Consider the following 21,148-nt stretch of genomic DNA (forward strand, 5'->3'; position numbering starts at 1 on the left):
CTGAGGTAGCTATGGCCTGAGGTAACTATGGCCTGAGGTAACTATGGCTGAGGTAGCTATGGCTGAGGTAGCTATGGCTGAGGTAGCTATGGCTGAGGTAGCTATGGCTGAGGTAGCTATGGCTGAGGTAGCTATGGCTGACGTAACTATGACTGAATGGAGATTTCAGCTGCTACTGACTGTCACTACTGAAGAGAATGTATCTTTAGAAAAGGAAACATCAAACACCAATCAGCTCTTTTTCAAACAACTTCCTTCAACTTTTCAGCAAAGGTGGTTTCTTGTTCTTTGTTATATTTTGTTACTATAGTTACAAACTGCAACTTACAAAGCTACATACTGTTACTTTACAACTTTGTGGGTGGGAAACATTTCAAAGACAGTTTTTGTATTAATTGTTGAGCCAGTGAGATCAAAATGTTGACTATAAGGCGTGGTAAACAACAACGGAAGTATTTCTGGGGTGACTTTTCAGACGTTGGTCTCTAAGAGACTATTTGGAGACCCAGAGGATAAATCAGTTTGACATGGAAAAGAGAGCCATAAAACAACAAAATGTAAATATCCTTCTTTCATTTCTTCATCCAACAATAATGAAATGTCCTTCAGCCAAGAGGCAAAGAAATACTATCTACTATCATTCATGATAGGGTTTTCCATTCTTAATAGTTCCATTAGTTTAATAACGTGCTGAAATCAGCTATGTACACAATACAATACATCTTTATGTATAATAATTCATTAACAATATTCATTAGGTGGGTGCTTCCGTTTGTCCTATTTCATACGTACAAGCGAGTATTGGACATAATTTTTTTGCATATCCCACTCCCCCTGAGACACCCTGGGAGAGTGGGGTCACAGCCAGGGATCAGCCATTATGGACGGCGACCACGGAGCTTTTAGGGTTAAGTGCCTTGCTCAAGGGTACATCGACATATTTTTTGACCTAGTCAGCTCGGGGATTTGAACCGGCGACCTTTCGGTTACTGGGCCAATGCTCTAAACCGCTAGGTTACCTGTCACCTTCATGCATCCTTCATGTATCTAACTGCACTGAAACACTTTATTTTTTGCTGTCAAAGACAGTGTCCCACCTGACTTGAAATGCTGCAGTAGTTTATTATAATAACCTGTGGGGACTTGATCCACATCAAACAGAGCTCCCTGAGAGTTAGAGAACAGGACAGAGAACTCTGCAGGTTCTAAACTAATTCATGATACATAATAGGACCTGGCCACAGGTGTCCTCTTTAATCACATGGTTGAGTGGAGGAGAGGAGGGAGAGGAGGGGGAGGAGAGGAGGAGAGGTGTGGCCTTAGGGGCTATACAGGGTGAAGGAGAGGAGAGGAGAGGAGAGGAGAGGAGAGGAGAGGAGACCTTAGAGGCTATACAGGGTGAAGGTGTGAGGAAGCCAGCAGTAAATGAGGACACTGCATAAAGTCAGTATAGTCCTCATATTATAATTCAGAATGTTGACTCCCTCTACAGTACTATAGTAGTAGTAACCACTACTTTAATACTACTACTACCTCTACTACTACAGTACTACTAGAGTAGTAAGACTTAATATCCGACACTGTTTCACACAGTGGCAGTCTGAGGGGAAATAAAAACATCCATGACATCACTATGACCTTAGAACATCACTATGACATCTTTATGACCTTAGGACATCACTATGACATCTTTATGACCTTAGGACATCACCATGACATCTTTATGACCTTAGGACATCACTATGACATCACTATGACCTTAGGACATCACTATGACCTTAGGACATCACTATGACATCATTATGACCTTAGGACATCATTAAGACATCATTATGACATCATTATGACATCATTATGACCGTAGGACATCATTATGACATCATTATGACCGTAGGACATCATTATGATCTCATTATGACCTTAGGACATCATTATGACCTCATTATAACCTTAGGACCTCTTATAACCTTAGGGCATCATTATGACCTCATTTATGACCTTAGGACCTCATTATGACCTTAGGACATCGTTATGACATCATTATGACCTTAGGACATCATTATGACCGTTGGACCTCATTATGACCTTAGGACATCATTATGACCTCATTATGACACCTGAAACCCCACCTCTTTAAGGAATACCTGGGATAGGTTAATAAAGTAATCATTCTAACCCCCCCCCCCCCCCTTAAAAGATTTAGATGCACTATTGTAAAGTGGTTGTTCCACTGGATATCATAAGGTGAATGCACCAATTTGTAAGTCGCTCTGGATAAGAGCGTCTGCTAAATGACTTAAATGTAAATGTAAATGTAATGACCTTAGGGCATCATTATGAACTCATTATGACCTTAGGACCTCATTATGACCTCATTATGACGTTAGGACCTCATTATGACCTTAGGGCATCATTATGACCTCATTATGACCTTAGGGCATCATTATGACCTCATTATGACCTCATTATGACCTTAGGACCTCATTATGACCTCATTATGACGTTAGGACCTCATTATGACCTTAGGGCATCATTATGACCTCATTATGACCTTAGGGCATCATTATGACCTCATTATGACCTCATTATGACCTTAGGACCTCATTATGACCTCATTATGACCTCATTATGACCTTAGGACCTCATTATGACAGAGAAGAAACAAAAAGAGAGTCGCATACACTACATCCAAAACAACATCAAACCAAATCAAATAGCAGCAGGTCTCATTTTCAGCACCAGATAGAGTTTGAAAGTATTTCAGAGCTTTTCTAATCAACTAGTACAAAAACTGAACATGAAATATGAAATAAGGGTTCTCGCTGGGTCTCAGGATGTCTGAACACTTTTTAAGAGCATGTTTTAATAAAGGACAGTAAGGGAGAGCATACTTTCAGGAATGTGGGTCTAGGACTGTCATGACATTGTGTCAGCCAGTGATTGTCAAGCAAATAGCTGCAGGTCTCAAGGTACTTGACTGGCAATTAACATAAAACACATTTAGCATCTCCTGACTTCCACGCACAGCCTACAAGACACTGATGCAGACCTTTGGAACATCTACATTTTAAAAAGTCTAATAAATCCATGTAATATAGTCTACACCATCACAATAAATCCATTATTTTAGACGGGTCTAAAGAAACATGATATGAAGAAAATATAGTCTATTTCAGAAGAACAGAATAGCATACTCTGAGTTGTCCTTATGTTAGGTCCTGATCTGACTATGCCAAATGGCTGTGGGCTACACTAGTTCATTTAGCAGGTCCTGATCTGGCTATGCCAAATGGCTGTGGGCTACACTAGTTCATTTAGCAGACAAGATTTGCTTAGAATTCCGCTGCATTATTTTATAGTCTGAAGAAATACAATTTAACATGACTGAATAAAATAGAAAGGATGTTTTCTCCAAACCATTTGAGGGAGTGCGCACATGCGGTTATTCTGTGTTGAGAGATAAACAAAGAAACAGGTCCTCCTATATGCTTCATTTAGAGTTATTCATGTCACTTTAGTTGTGATACAAACGTTAAGCTGTATGTTTAGATTTTTTAATACATTTTAAGGCTGCATGATGCGACTCTAATGATGATTTGAATAAAGTCACATGAAAGGGAAGAGCTCTGTTCTGTTTTTTTCCCGCAGGCTGTACACACTTCATCAGTCTCTCATTCACAATTTGACAAGCACTTGATTATGCCTTGAATTTCCCGGCTACATCCCCTTTGTGTGGCCGTAATGCCCCCTAAAAAAATCCATGCCTTTTGAGGCTAGTGGCCGTTGTGCCATTGGGCTGAATGTAATAATTATATTTCCTTTCTCCCGGCTGCGTGCCGAAGCACCTCTCACTCACGCGAACGGGTCTTTCTCACAGGCTACAAGTGTAGACAGACACATCGGGGATGCAACTGCACACGTGCATATCCAATTCCGAGGTGCATATTGAAGAGATTGGAAGAACTGTCCAAATTTACCTTCCAGCTTTTATTATACAGGTGCATAGTTATGGTGAAGATTATCTTCCCCCAAACTCACACCTATGTTTGCCAGTTAGGCTCTACACCCGTTGTAAAGCGGATTAATGTGCTTAATTTTAAGAAGTTATTTGGCCACTTTAGATGTGATACACACCTTATCAAAACATATAGACCTATGGGTTAAGCTACATGAGGTGTGCGACTACAATTTGAAAAAGTCACACAAAAAAGCATGTTTGTTTCTTGCCTTAAGCTGGGCATAATTCACAAATGATAGGCTAATAACCCATCACACTATTCTTGATGTAATCTTGTCTTTACTAAATAATATATGTGTGAAATTTGTTTTGATTTAGATTGGACCATTATATTGCACCGGCCAGTTCCTTTTTATGCCAGCCAGGTAGGCTATACTCCTGTTGTAAAGATAAGCAATGTGCTTCGTATTTGCTTAATATTAGGAAAGTTGAGAAATAAATATAGTAGGTCTAGCCTATAGAAAGCTGATGGGATCATCCTCTTTTTAACAGCGGCCATCACTCTGTTTTCTCACACAGTTGCATAGCCTACAGAAATGTTGCTCAACATGAGCTCACGGGCTCTCATCAAGTGTTGGATTAGATTTTCCATTACATTTGCATTGATGTCAGAGTGATTAGAGGGACAATAGAGTGCTGAGTACCAGGCAGTTAGCAAGTTTGGTAGGCTACTAATGACCATCAGCAGCATCAGAGCTTGGAGAAGACTAATTACCATGACAAAACGGTCACGTGGAATTTGACTGCAGTCATGACTGGTGATCGCCGGTGTGGCGGTAATATGGTCACCGTAACAGCCCTATGTGGGTCTCCGATTCAGGAAGTCCATTTTTGTTCATTTTTATAAATGGCTAAAAATAACTTGTGGTTTAACCACAAGTGCAACACACACCTTGTCTTGTCTAGTGTTTGGCATGTGATTGGAGGTAAGGAGGTAAAGGCTTGGGGACTGTACCTACATGATCTGAGTGGTGGTATGATAAAGAGTCAGAAGGCCTCATCACATACCCCCCTCATCACATACCCCCTCATCACATACCCCCTCATCACAAACCTCCTCATCACATACCCCCTCATCACATACCCCTCATCACATACCCCCCTCATCACATACCCCCTCATCACATACCCCTCATCACATACCCCCTCATCACATACCCCTCATCACATACCCCCCTCATCACATACCCCCTCATCACATACCTCCCTCATCACATACCTCCCTCATCACATACCCCCTCATCACATACCCCCTCATCACATACCCCCTCATCACATACCCCCCTCATCACATACCCCCTCATCACAAACCTCCTCATCACATACCCCCTCATCACATACCCCTCATCACATACCCCCCTCATCACATACCCCCTCATCACATACCTCCCTCATCACATACCCCCTCATCACATACCCCCTCATCACATACCCCCTCATCACATACCCCCTCATCACATACCCCCTCATCACAAACCTCCTCATCACATACCCCCTCATCACATACCCCCTCATCACATACCCCCTCATCACATACCCCCCTCATCACATACCCCCTCATCACATACCCCCTCATCACATACCCCCTCATCACATACCCCCCTCATCACATACCCCCTCATCACAAACCCCGCCTCATCACATACCTCCCTCATCACATACCCCCTCATCACAAACCTCCCTCATCACATACCCCCTCATCACATACCCCCTCATCACATACCCCCCTCATCACATAACACCCTCATCACATAACACCCTCATCACATACCCCCTCATCACATACCCCCTCATCACATACCCCCTCATCACAAACCCCCCTCATCACATACCTCCCTCATCACATACCCCCTCATCACAAACCTCCCTCATCACATACCCCCTCATCACATACCCCCTCATCACATACCCCCTCATCACAAACCCCCCTCATCACATACCCCCTCATCACATACCCCCTCATCACAAACCTCCCTCATCACATACCTCCCTCATCACATACCCCCTCATCACAAACCTCCCTCATCACATACCCCCTCATCACATACCTCCCTCATCACATACCCCCTCATCACATACCCCCCTCATCACATACCCCCTCATCACATACCCCCTCATCACATACCCCCCTCATCACATACCCCCTCATCACAAACCCCCTCATCACATACCCCCCTCATCACATACCCCCTCATCACATACCCCCTCATCACATACCCCCCTCATCACATACCCCCTCATCACATACCCCCTCATCACATACCCCCTCATCACAAACCTCCCTCATCACAAACCTCCCTCATCACATACCCCCTCATCACATACCCCCTCATCACATACCCCCTCATCACATACCCCCTCATCACAAACCTCCCTCATCACAAACCTCCCTCATCACATACCCCCCTCATCACATACCCCCCTCATCACATACCCCCTCATCACAAACCTCCCTCATCACATACCCCCCTCATCACATACCCCCTCATCACATACCCCCTCATCACATACCCCCTCATCACATACCCCCCTCATCACATACCCCCCTCATCACAAACCCCCTCATCACAAACCCCCTCATCACATACCTCCCTCATCACATACCTCCCTCATCACATACCTCCCTCATCACATACCCCCCTCATCACATACCCCCTCATCACATACCCCCTCATCACATACCCCCTCATCACAAACCCCCCTCATCACAAACCCCCCTCATCACAAACCCCCCTCATCACATACCCCCCTCATCACATACCCCCTCATCACATACCCCCCTCATCACAAACCCCCTCATCACATACCCCCTCATCACATACCCCCTCATCACATACCCCCTCATCACAAACCTCCCTCATCACATACCTCCCTCATCACATACCTCCCTCATCACATACCCCCCACATCACATACCCCCTCATCACATACCCCCCTCATCACAAACCCCCTCATCACAAACCCCCTCATCACATACCTCCCTCATCACATACCTCCCTCATCACATACCCCCCTCATCACAAACCTCCCTCATCACATACCCCCTCATCACAAACCTCCCTCATCACATACCCCCTCATCACAAACCCCCCTCATCACAAACCCCCCTCATCACAAACCCCCCTCATCACAAACCCCCCTCATCACAAACCCCCCTCATCACATACCTCCCTCATCACATACCCCCTCATCACATACCCCCTCATCACATACCCCCTCATCACATACCTCCCTCATCACATACCTCCCTCATCACAAACCCCCCTCATCACATACCCCCCTCATCACAAACCCCCCTCATCACAAACCTCCCTCATCACAAACCTCCCTCATCACAAACCTCCCTCATCACAAACCTCCCTCATCACAAACCTCCCTCATCACAAACCTCCCTCATCACAAACCCCCCTCATCACATAACCCCCTCATCACATTCCCTGCATTCCTTGCCTTATGTTTCCCTTTGAAGAGGGATAATGGTGGATTCACATTGTCTGGATAATGTACAGTACAGCTTAGCAATTATTCCTTTGATAGATATAGATAGTGGTTATTCATTCTTCAACTTCCGACAACTGAGATCTCAGCTTTCCGTCTTTGATAAACATAAAGATAAATCAGAAATGTTAAAGATACAAAAAACTGAAGTCTGTACCGGGGATTATTTGGACTTGTAACCGAAAGGTTGCTAGATTGAATCCCCGAGCTGACAAGGTAAACATCTGTCGTTCTGCCCCTGAACAAGGCAGTTAACACACTGTTCCTAGGCCGTCATTGTAAATAAGAATTTGTTCTTAACTGACTTGCCTAGTTAAATAAAGGTAAAAAAAATATTTAAAAAATGTATTCGGTACGGATTTCAATAAATGACTTCATTGTATTCAGTCCACTACGGATCAGAGAACCTCCTCAGACCCAGCGAGCTCCACTGATTGACCTTTGAGAACACATTGGGCAGGTCAGGATTACAAGAAGTAGGAGGAAGCAAAGAATACCTGTTTGAAATACCCACGTTTCTACAGTCTGCCCATGCCGTTAATGTGTTGTACATAGATAGCAGTGTGTACACAGGTGCACCTTGTGCTGGGGACAATAAAAGGCTACTTTGAAATGTGCAGTTTTGCCACACGACACAATGCCAGAAGAAAAATGGAAAGGTGGAAGAAAATTACATTTTTGCCATAACAAAGAGGTTGGATACTTATTGACTCAAGACATTTCAGCTTTTAGTTAATTAATTAATTGCTAAAGAATGATGGGGTTTTGTGTACAGGCAAGTGACAGAAAATGTCTATTCAACAAATTTTAAAGGCTGTAACACAACAAAATGTGGATAAGTCAAGGGGTGTGAATATCTGACGGTGTTACTATACATGATAATATCTGACGGTGTTATTATACATGATCATCATATCTGACGGTGTTATTATACATGATCATCATATCTGACGGTGTTATTATACATGATCATATCTGACGGTGTTATTATACATGATCATATCTGACGGTGTTATTATACATGATAATATCTGACGGTGTTATTATACATGATCATATCTGACGGTGTCATTATACATGATAATATCTGACGGTGTTATTATACATGATCATATCTGACGGTGTTTTTATACATGATCATATCTGACGGTGTTATTATACATGATCATATCTGACGGTGTTATTATACATGGTAATATATATATACTATATATACTGTACTGTCTTTACTCATTCTATTTAGCTAGGCTAGTCTGCCTTAACATGCTGCAGAGCGGTCTGACTAAATAATTTTACTACTTCTTCAAAGAAGATAAGGCATACTTTCATGAACTGTCTCTATCCCTCTCTCTCATCTTTGTGTTGTGTACATTCCTCTCTCATATAGTCTGTGTGTATCTAACCTAACGTAGCAAGGCGTAAAAGTGTATCCATCTCTGTCCGAGCAGGAACGAGAGCAATGGATTATGGTCATTGTAGTTAATTACCACATTCCTGCACTGAACTAGGTTGAATGTTTGCTTAATGAAAACTACAACTCCCTTCAGCCCAGCGTCCCACATAGTTCTTGAATTGATTTCTCTCGTGAATTATTTCGGTCAATTTGTTTTTTAATAAGTGAAAAAAATAAACGATATGTTGGTTAATCGCTCAGTACAACTCGAGAGAGGTTATTGAGCAGAGCAAGTATAGATCAGAGACTATAAAGTGCCATTAGGAAGAGTCCCAAATGGGACCCTATTCCCTATATTAGTAGGGTTGTCACGATACCAGTATCGCGATAGTACCGTACCAGATTTTCCATGGCACAAAAAGAAAACGCGAATTAGACTAAACTCTATGGTCCTACAAAAACCTACTTTCTGTAAATTGTGGGTGCTATAGCTTGCAAAATAAAGAAAAGTAACGTTAGATGACAACAAAATGCTATTGGTTTCTAACACTAGGACTGTTTTCCTCAACAAACATAAATCTGTTTCGTGTTTTGTTTCCTTGCCATGATACTTCAGAGCATGGCGATACCGGTATCGTGACAAACCAACCCTACATAGTCCAGTACTTTAGACCAGAGCACTATGGGTCTGCTGCTATCTGGAACACACTCTCTGACTCCCGCTTATCTCAGTGTTCGGCCTCATGGTGTATTAACTGCTGTAACGGGTTATTTTAACCAATTCAGAATGAAATCTGGTTAAAAACGAGGCCAAGATTTGATCTGCTCATACGAGAGAAAGAGAAAGAGAGAGACATTTGAAATGTCATTATTCTTTTGGAACTTTTGTGAGTGTAATCTTTACTGTTAAAAAAAAGTATTGTTTATTTCACTTCTGTTTATTATCTATTGTAAACACGTTTCCCACCCCAATAAAGCCCCTTAAATTGAAATTGAGAGAGGGAGAGGGAGAGGGAGAGAGAGCGAGAGAGACATCAAGCATCCTAAACATCAACACCACGGGTAACTTCCACAAGGCTGTGAAATATCTGAGACAAGGTAAGAAGGGCCTTCTACGCCATCAAAAGGAACAGGGAACTCAACATCCCGATTACGATCTGGCTAAACCAAGCATTCACAAAATGGGACAAATACCAAATTGAGACTCGGCATGCAGAATTCTGCAAAAATATCCTCAGTGTACAACGTAAAACACCAAATAATGCATACAGAGCAGATTTAGGCCAATACCCGCTAATTATCAACATCCAGAAAAGAGCCGTTATATTCTACAACCACCTAAAAGGAAGCGATTCCCAAACCTTCCATAACAAAGTCATCACCTACAGAGAGATGAACCTGGAGAAGAGTCCCCTAAGCAAGCTGGTCCTGGGGCTCTGTTCACAAACACAAACACACCCCACAGAGCCCCGGGACAGAAACACAATTAGACCCAACCAAATCATGAGAAAACAAAAAGATAATTGCTTGACACACTGGAAAGAATCAACTGAAAAACAGAGCAAATTGGGAAAGCTATCTGGCCCTAAACAGATGCACCTTAGATTCTATACTCTGAATCTTCTTCCCACAATTCTGTGCTTTGTTACCGCAGAGCGAGCTGTGACCGCCCACACCCCGGGCTCCCCTCAACCCGATTACATGCCACATCGCAGAGCTACACACACCACACACACACACACACACACACACACTCATTGCATAGCTGCACTGCAGAGGATCAGGAAGACTGACTGGCAGGCGGGCTGGAGGGAGGCAGGGAAGCATCTGACAACAGCTTATAGCCAGGGCCAACCAAAGTCTACCCAGAGTGAACTCACAGCCAGGGCCAACCAAAGTCTACTCAGAGTGAACTCACAGCCAGGGCCAACCAAAGTCTACTCAGAGTGAACTCACAGCCAGGGCCAACCAAAGTCTACTCAGAGTGAACTCACAGCCAGGGCCAACCAAAGTCTACTCAGAGTGAACTCACAGCCAGGGCCAACCAAAGTCTACTCAGAGTGAACTCAGAACCAGGCCAATAAAGTCCTCTACACTGAGTGAGTAAGTCTAAGGTCAACCAATGTGTTCACAGAGTTATAGCCAGAGCCTATACCCAAACTCTGCCTGTCCTTGGCAAAACAAGAATTGTTGACTTCAACAAACGACCTGTAAAATGTGTCTAGACACTCACTAGTGAGGCTTAGCAGTAACCTTGTACCAGTCAGTTTGTATCAACACATGTTGTTGAGCGTGACAGTAGCAGTGTTGTCCACGCCTCATTCACAGGGGCCTGGTGATGTCACTTTATTCAATCATGGAACCATCCTTGATGTGTAGAAGTAAGTGTCACCCTTAAGGCCAGATATTGGTAAGGACACACAAACACAGGACTACTCCCACGCACCCGTATGTCTCCTTCTTGGCCCTATGGGCCCTGGTCAAAAGTAAGGCACTCAATAGGGAATAGGGTGCAATTTGGGGAACAGACTGGGCCTACTCTCATACCTGGTTATCCACCAACATTTATCTTGACATGGTGGTTGAACAGGCTGAGATACAGCTGGGCCTGGGTTTCTATACAGTTATCTTGACATAGTGGTTGAACAGGCTGAGATACAGCTGGGTCTGGGTTTCTATACAGTTATCTTGACATAGTGGTTGAACAGGCTGAGATACAGCTGGGTCTGGGTTTCTATACAGTTATCTTGACATAGTGGTTGAACAGGCTGAGATACAGCTGGGTCTGGGTTTCTATACAGTTATCTTGACATAGTGGTTGAACAGGCTGAGATACAGCTGGCTCTGGGTTTCTATACAGTTATCTTGACATGGTGGTTGAACAGGCTGAGATACAGCTGGGCCTGGGTTTCTATACAGTTATCTTGACATAGTGGTTGAACAGGCTGAGATACAGCTGGGCCTGGGTTTCTATACAGTTATCTTGACATAGTGGTTGAACAGGCTGAGATACAGCTGGGTCTGGGTTTCTATACAGTTATCTTGACATAGTGGTTGAACAGGCTGAGATACAGCTGGGTCTGGGTTTCTATACAGTTATCTTGACATGGTGGTTGAACAGGCTGAGATACAGCTGGGCCTGGGTTTCTATACAGTTATCTTGACATAGTGGTTGAACAGGCTGAGATACAGCTGGGCCTGGGTTTCTATACAGTTATCTTGACATAGTGGTTGAACAGGCTGAGATACAGCTGGGCCTGGGTTTCTATACAGTTATCTTGACATAGTGGTTGAACAGGCTGAGATACAGCTGGGCCTGGGTTTCTATACAGTTATCTTGACATAGTGGTTGAACAGGCTGAGATACAGCTGGGCCTGGGTTTCTATACAGTTATCTTGACATAGTGGTTGAACAGGCTGAGATACAGCTGGGCCTGGGTTTCTATCTCTACTGCATTCCTCCACATGAAACAGTGTGTGAATGAATAGATAAGCCACCTGAATGGCACACTATGCATATTCCTTTTCTCTCAGAGGAGCAATGTCTCTGAAAGCCAACACATTGATCTTTCAGCAGCTCTGTACTGTGGTGCGGAACAAGCCAAGCTTAGTCAAGCACAGTGAAAAGTCACAGTGAAATATGAACTTTCAGAGCGAGCGAATGTGTGTGTGCGTGTGCGTGTGTGTGCGTGTGCGTGTGTGTGTGTGTACACTTCTCAAATAGCACTGTATCAAAATATGGTTCTAGCCGGTATTGTAAAAATCCATACTGGTATACCTGTATCACCCAGACGTACATGAAATGATCCATCAATACTACAAACCACATGAATCAATGTATCTGACCACTAAGAAATGAATGAAGGACCTAGTTGAGTACAGTCTACAGCTGGACTCATCAACTACATTCAGCTGAGGGGAGATTTATTTTCTTGAGTGGATGGTCAGGGAGCCGGGAAACACAAATACAAATCATCTGTAGACTGCAAATTAACGGCAAGAAGCCCAAACTGATATAATATTTGACTAAACCATAATCCTTGTTTACATTTGTATATGATGATTATTATGCGTGGGGATATATATTGGAACAGATTTACAGATTTACAAAACTAAAATGTATTGGAGCTGATTTACTGGTGTTTTTAAAAAATCTCTGAAAACTTGGAGGAAAAATCAGCCACGTGCTAAAGGCCCTGGGGCCTCTGGAGGAACCGTGGTCTATGGTGAACAAACACCCCCATGCCAGTATGAAGCTATGGACAGTTTACCATAAAGTACGCTAGGTTTCCTATGCCAGTATGAAGCTATGGACAGTTTACCATAAAGCACGCTAGGTTTCCTATGCCAGTATGAAGCTATGGACAGTTTACCATAAAGCACGCTAGGTTTCCTATGCCAGTATGAAGCTATGGACAGTTTACCATAAAGCACGCTAGGTTTCCTATGCCAGTATGAAGCTATGGATAGTTTACCATAAAGCACGCTAGGTTTCCTATGCCAGTATGAAGCTATGGACAGTTTACCATAACGCACGCTAGGTTTCCTATGCCAGTATGAAGCTATGGACAGTTTACCATAACGCACGCTAGGTTTCCTATGCCAGTATGAAGCTATGGACAGTTTACCATAAAGCACGCTAGGTTTCCTATGCCAGTATGAAGCTATGGATAGTTTACCATAAAGCACGCTAGGTTTCCTATGCCAGTATGAAGCTATGGATAGTTTACCATAAAGCACGCTAGGTTTCCTATGCCAGTATGAAGCTATGGACAGTTTACCATAAAGCACGCTAGGTTTCCTATGCCAGTATGAAGCTATGGATAGTTTACCATAAAGCACGCTAGGTTTCCTATGCCAGTATGAAGCTATGGATAGTTTACCATAAAGCACGCTAGGTTTCCTATGCCAGTATGAAGCTATGGACAGTTTACCATAAAGCACGCTAGGTTTCCTATGCCAGTATGAAGCTATGGACAGTTTACCATAAAGCACGCTAGGTTTCCCATGCCAGTATGAAGCTATGGATAGTTTACCATAAAGCACGCTAGGTTTCCTATGCCAGTATGAAGCTATGGACAGTTTACCATAAAGCACGCTAGGTTTCCTATGCCAGTATGAAGCTATGGACAGTTTACCATAAAGCACGCTAGGTTTCCTATGCCAGTATGAAGCTATGGACAGTTTACCATAAAGCACGCTAGGTTTCCTATGCCAGTATGAAGCTATGGATAGTTTACCATAAAGCACGCTAGGTTTCCTATGCCAGTATGAAGCTATGGACAGTTTACCATAAAGCACGCTAGGTTTCCTATGCCAGTATGAAGCTATGGACAGTTTACCATAAAGCACGCTAGGTTTCCTATGCCAGTATGAAGCTATGGACAGTTTACCATAAAGCACGCTAGGTTTCCTATGCCAGTATGAAGCTATGGACAGTTTACCATAAAGCACGCTAGGTTTCCTATGCCAGTATGAAGCTATGGACAGTTTACCATAAAGCACGCTAGGTTTCCTATGCCAGTATGAAGCAATGGACAGTTTACCATAAAGCACGCTAGGTTTCCTATGCCAGTATGAAGCTATGGACAGTTTACCATAAAGCACGCTAGGTTTCCTATGCCAGTATGAAGCTATGGTTAGTTTACCATAAAGCACGCTAGGTTTCCTATGCCAGTATGAAGCTATGGACAGTTTACCATAAAGCACGCTAGGTTTCCTATGCCAGTATGAAGCTATGGACAGTTTACCATTAAGTACGCTAGGTTTCCTATGCCAGTATGAAGCTATGGATAGTTTACCATAAAGCACGCTAGGTTTCCTATGCCAGTATGAAGCTATGGACAGTTTACCATAAAGCACGCTAGGTTTCCTATGCCAGTATGAAGCTATGGACAGTTTACCATAAAGCACGCTAGGTTTCCTATGCCAGTATGAAGCTATGGATAGTTTACCATAAAGCACGCTAGGTTTCCTATGCCAGTATGAAGCTATGGACAGTTTACCATAAAGCACGCTAGGTTTCCTATGCCAGTATGAAGCTATGGACAGTTTACCATAAAGCACGCTAGGTTTCCTATGCCAGTATGAAGCTATGGACAGTTTACCATAAAGCACGCTAGGTTTCCTATGCCAGTATGAAGCTATGGATAGTTTACCATAAAGCACGCTAGGTTTCCTATGCCAGTATGAAGCTATGGATAGTTTACCATAAAGCACGCTAGGTTTCCTATGCCAGTATGAAGCTATGGATAGTTTACCATAAAGCACGCTAGGTTTCCTATGCCAGCCACTGTGAAGAGATCCTCCTCCTCTCATTATTGACCCAGGTGTTGGGATTCTAATGGGAGATCTAACTTATTTATTTGTCAAAAACAGACAGTTTATTAACTACGAGGTTATGCTTTAGCTGGTCTATTCTGAATATTAGCCTCACAGAGCTGAAATAGCTGCCAGGTTTGACATGGTCCTACATCCACCATGCAGGTGACAAATATTAACGTGCAACCAAATGGGTCCCTTCCCCCTATATAGTGCACTACTATAGGGAATAGGGTGCATTAGTGCACTACTATAGGGAATAGGGTGCATTAGTGCACAACTATAGGAAATAGGGTGCATTAGTGCACTACTATAGGGAATAAGGTGCATTAGTGCACTACTATAGGGAATAGGGTGCATTTGGGACATGACCTTAGGGTGTGTTCTTAAATTCACTCTGGAGTGCCAGAGTGAGCTCAGAGTGCGCTCTGGATGTTCGTAAATTCAGAGCGTTGTAAGATTGTCCGTTCATAAATTCAGAGCGTTTTTCTCTCGGAGCATTCAGAGTGCACACCGGATGCTCTGGCCGAGGAGAAGGGTTGATCTGAGCGTTCTGGCTTCACAACGGCAGTCAAGCACCAAAGCTAACAGGCTAACGTTGGCTGGCTTGCTAGCTACTTCCAGACACAAATGTTTTCATGTTATCTATATCGTCGGAGACTGTAACTGTGGTGTTGGCAACAATTTAATTACTGGGGGTACATGAGACTGGGGGTATATGAGACTGGGGGTATATGAGTCTGGGGGTATATGAGGCTGGGGGTATATGAGACTGGGGGTATATGAGACTGGGGGTATATGAGACTGGGGGTATATGAGACTGGGGGTATATGAGACTGGGGGTATATGAGACTGGGGGTATATGTAGAATCAACATGTTATATGAGGTGAGACTGGGGGTATATTTGACTGGGGGTATATGAGACAGGGGGTATATGAGACTGGGGGTATATGAGACTGGGGGTACATGAGACTGGGGGTACAAGTAGAATCAACATGTTATATGAGGTGAGACTGGGGGTATATGAGACTGGGGGTACATGAGACTGGGGGTACAAGTAGAATCAACATGTTATATGAGGTGAGACTGGGGGTATATAAGACTGGGGGTATATGAGACTGGGGGTATATGAGTCTGGGGGTACTATGAGACTGGGGGTATATGAGACTGGGGGTATATGAGACTGGGGGTATATGAGACTGGGGGTATATGAGACTGGGGGTGTATTTGACTGGGGGTATATGAGACTGGGGGTATATGAGACTGGGGGTACAAGTAGAATCAACATGTTAGATGAGATGAGACTGGGGGTATATGAGACTGGGGGTATATGAGACTGGGGGTACATGTAGAATCAACATGTTATATGAGTTGAGACTGGGGGTATATGAGACTGGGGGTACATGAGACTGGGGGTACATGTAGAATCAACATGTTATATGAGTTGAGACTGGGGGTATATGAGACTGGGGGTACATGAGACTGGGGGTACATGTAGAATCAACATGTTATATGAGTTGAGACTGGGGGTATATGAGACTGGGGGTATATGAGACTGGGGGTATATGAGACTGGGGGTATATGTAGAATCAACATGTTATATGAGGTGAGACTGGGGGTACATGAGACTGGGGGTACATGTAGAATCAACATGTTATATGAGTTGAGACTGGGGGGAAAATGAGACTGGTGGTATTTGAGACTGGGGGTATATGTAGAATTGTCACGTCAGAGCCACCAACCTTCAGAGATACCAGGCTGTCCTGTAAATACATACCACCAACCTTCAGAGATACCAGGCTGTCCTGTAAATACATACCACCACCCTTCAGAGATACCATGCTGTCCTGTAAATACATACCACCACCCTTCAGAGATACCAGGCTGTCCTGTAAATACATACCACCAACCTTCAGAGATACCATGCTGTCCTGTAAATACATACCACCAACCTTCAGAGATACCAGGCTGTCCTGTAAATACATACCACCACCCTTCAGAGATACCAGGCTGTCCTGTAAATACATACCACCAACCTTCAGAGATACCATGCTGTCCTGTAAATACATACCACCACCCTTCAGAGATACCATGCTGTCCTGTAAATACATACCACCACCCTTCAGAGATACCAGGCTGTCCTGTAAATACATACCACCAACCTTCAGAGATACCAGGCTGTCCTGTAAATACATACCACCACCCTTCAGAGATACCATGCTGTCCTGTAAATACATACCACCACCCTTCAGAGATACCAGGCTGTCCTGTAAATACATACCACCAACCTTCAGAGATACCAGGCTGTCCTGTAAATAGATACCACCAACCTTCAGAGATACCAGGCTGTCCTGTAAATACATACCACCAACCTTCAGAGATACCAGGCTGTCCTGTAAATACATACCACCACCCTTCAGAGATACCAGGCTGTCCTGTAAATACATACCACCAACCTTCAGAGATACCATGCTGTCCTGTAAATACATACCACCACCCTTCAGAGATACCAGGCTGTCCTGTAAATACATACCACCAACCTTCAGAGATACCAGGCTGTCCTGTAAATACATACCACCAACCTTCAGAGATACCAGGCTGTCCTGTAAATACATACCACCAACCTTCAGAGATACCAGGCTGTCCTGTAAATACATACCACCAACCTTCAGAGATACCATGCTGTCCTGTAAATACATACCACCACCCTTCAGAGATACCAGGCTGTCCTGTAAATACATACCACCAACCTTCAGAGATACCAGGCTGTCCTGTAAATACATACCACCAACCTTCAGAGATACCAGGCTGTCCTGTAAATACATACCACCAACCTTCAGAGATACCAGGCTGTCCTGTAAATAGATACCACCAACCTTCAGAGATACCAGGCTGTCCTGTAAATACATACCACCAACCTTCAGAGATACCAGGCTGTCCTGTAAATACATACCACCACCCTTCAGAGATACCAGGCTGTCCTGTAAATACATACCACCAACCTTCAGAGATACCATGCTGTCCTGTAAATACATACCACCACCCTTCAGAGATACCAGGCTGTCCTGTAAATACATACCACCAACCTTCAGAGATACCAGGCTGTCCTGTAAATACATACCACCAACCTTCAGAGATACCAGGCTGTCCTGTAAATACATACCACCAACCTTCAGAGATACCAGGCTGTCCTGTAAATACATACCACCAACCTTCAGAGATACCAGGCTGTCCTGTAAATACATACCACCAACCTTCAGAGATACCATGCTGTCCTGTAAATACATACCACCACCCTTCAGAGATACCAGGCTGTCCTGTAAATACATACCACCAACCTTCAGAGATACCAGGCTGTCCTGTAAATACATACCACCAACCTTCAGAGATACCAGGCTGTCCTGTAAACACATACCACCAACCTTCAGAGATACCAGGCTGTCCTGTAAATACATACCACCAACCTTCAGAGATACCAGGCTGTCCTGTAAACACATACCACCAACCTTCAGAGATACCATGCTGTCCTGTAAATACATACCACCAACTCTGGCTGCGTGGCAATAAAGTACCTTGTACTGGGCTGGTGTGTGTGTGTGTGTGTGTGTGTGTGTGTGTGTGTGTGTGTGTGTGTGTGTGTGTGTGTGTGTGTGTGTGTGTGTGTGTGACCATGCATTATAGAAAAGCCTATATTTCACATGATATTCCACCAAACGTATCCCAATACAACAGATAATACATCACTGATGACATCACACTAAACAAACCGAGAGTTAATCATCATTTCATAGCCATATTCATGAGACAGCCCAGCGGTGCCCCTGGTGTTAAATCATGATGCTAATGGTAAACTGCGCTGTATAATATGCCTACCCTCCGGCTATAATGATCGTTATGCAGACACAGACTTCCTGATATATTCCGTATGACACGGTGAAAGTTCTAAACGTGCTGCTAAAGACAGGTTTATGCTCGTTTCACATGTGCCAGAGAGAGAGAGAGAGAGAGAGAGAGAGAGAGAAAGAGAGCGTGCATGTGGTGCCAGAGAGAGAGAGAGCTTGTTCTCTGTTGTTCAAATGTATCTGCTGTTGGTCCTCTGAATTTACCGGAAGGGTCCCAAGACTGGACACATGGGCTCGGGTTAGGGAATAGGCTACTATTGGGTCTGAGAGAATGATAGCAGTGGAATGAGACACTGACTGAAACGTGATCATTATCCGCCATTCATTACACAAACATTGCGAACAGAAAGCTCAAGGCAACAGACTACACTATTCTCTACTGGGCTATACATGTCTTATTACCGATGGTCATTACATCGATATGCGTCGGCATAACTTGCAAATAGCACATAGCCAAGACTACAGCAAGGAAACAAATAGGCTACTTCTACGGACAAAACAATAGGCATGGAGCAGGGTGACGTGTGTTGGGCTACAGGAGCTGGGCGAACAAGTGCACAGCCAATCTGGACGGAGGCCCACCGACCAACACTACCGCTGAAGACCGGAGCCCCGAGCACCAAGACGAGACCACTGGCACAGAAAACAAAAGCATTTAACTAAAAATAAAAGTTGACGCTTGCTAGCTGCATGTTTGTGAATGAATCCAGCAACGCGTCGTGCACGCCGCTACTACTGTAGCCTAGTATATATACCAACCGAGCGTGTTCCGGGAAACATGAACGCGTAAAACAACAAGACATTCCCCACCGGAACTTTCACTTATTGTGAAGTGGCTGGTCGCGGCGTCTACACACCAACACCGCTGAAGGCTCAGCAATCATATGAGAATCTGTGCGTTGGAAGCAGGGGCTACGGCCAGGCTAAATGAAATTAAAACGCTTAGGCAGCTTCCTACCTCCTTCTTGGTCAGCCTGAAGACAGGCGGGGATATTCTTCTTCCAACCCGGCATCTTTTTAGCGGTATGAGCATTCAGAAAGTCTCAAAGATAAATCTCAGGCGCATTTCAATCTCAGGAGTAGCCTACAGGTTTCCTCTGCGAACATATCCCCCACACTGTGTCGGAGTGTTGTTTTTCCGTGGCCGGTGTAACTGTACGCCGTGTCTCCCAGCACCGCGCAGCCTCGTTGTGGTGAGCGCTAGGGCTCTGCCAGACAGAGGAACCTATATATAATGACCTAACGTCAAAAAAACGGCACGCAAAGGTCCCTATTCAACCTCGACATATGGGAATCAATCTAGATATACAGTGAGGTGGCCAGAAAGGCAACCACAAACTGAATTTACTGGTAATTCATCATATTTGTCTATGATCTTATTTTATCGGAGGGTGCAGGGATGGGGTTTTGAGAACTGGTCTAGTCTGGACCACGCGGTAAAGGCAGAGAGCCCGACCCGGTTTCATTTATTCACTTCAATAAGGGGTGTGGGTGACATTTTCAACTGCACAGGAGCGTCTATAGAGTTGTAGTAGGATCACATTTATCAGAAGAAATGCCAGGATAGAATAGTTTGGTTGGCAGTATAGTGGACGGTCATTTTTAGCTCCTTTGTTTCTGTCCGTGTATCGGCTGAGCCCTCAAGGTTTTTTACAGCAAGGCTATTCTCCCCGCAGACTACATAGTATGATGTCATCCAGAACACTACTAACACATTCTAGCTGAGATGTTTTATTAATAACTTATAGCCTGGTAGCATAGTGTTTCCCAGATATCTCCTCCAGTAGACTACCCCAGCCTGTTCCACTTCATCCATTGCTGCTAGTACACCTGATTCAACTAATCAAGGGCTTTTAGCTAGTCTCGCTGGTAGTTCAGGAATAGATTTTAAAACGTAAGTGGAACTGACTGAGGGTAGTCGACGAGAGGTTTGGGAAACACTGGCCTAGTCGACTGTGATGAAGGTGTGTCTGTAACACAGTTGACCATACTGGTGCTATAGGTTAACGATTATC

General features: G+C 44.0%; 1 long non-coding RNA gene across 1 annotated transcript in view; it reads right to left on the bottom strand.

Annotated features, from left to right (window-relative positions):
- Nucleotides 1-20,371, bottom strand: part of LOC145880071 (uncharacterized) — a 581,300-nt gene extending 560,929 nt beyond the window's left edge. The window contains exon 1 of the long non-coding RNA XR_014392960.1: nucleotides 20,092-20,371. This is a non-coding gene — a long non-coding RNA (uncharacterized LOC145880071). The remainder of the gene's footprint in view (nucleotides 1-20,091) is intronic.
- Between the last annotated feature and the right edge of the window lie 777 nt (nucleotides 20,372-21,148).

This window comes from Salmo salar, chromosome 07 (assembly GCF_965601325.2).
Source record: "Salmo salar chromosome 07, fSalSal1, whole genome shotgun sequence".
Classification (NCBI taxonomy): Eukaryota; Metazoa; Chordata; class Actinopteri; order Salmoniformes; family Salmonidae; genus Salmo; species Salmo salar.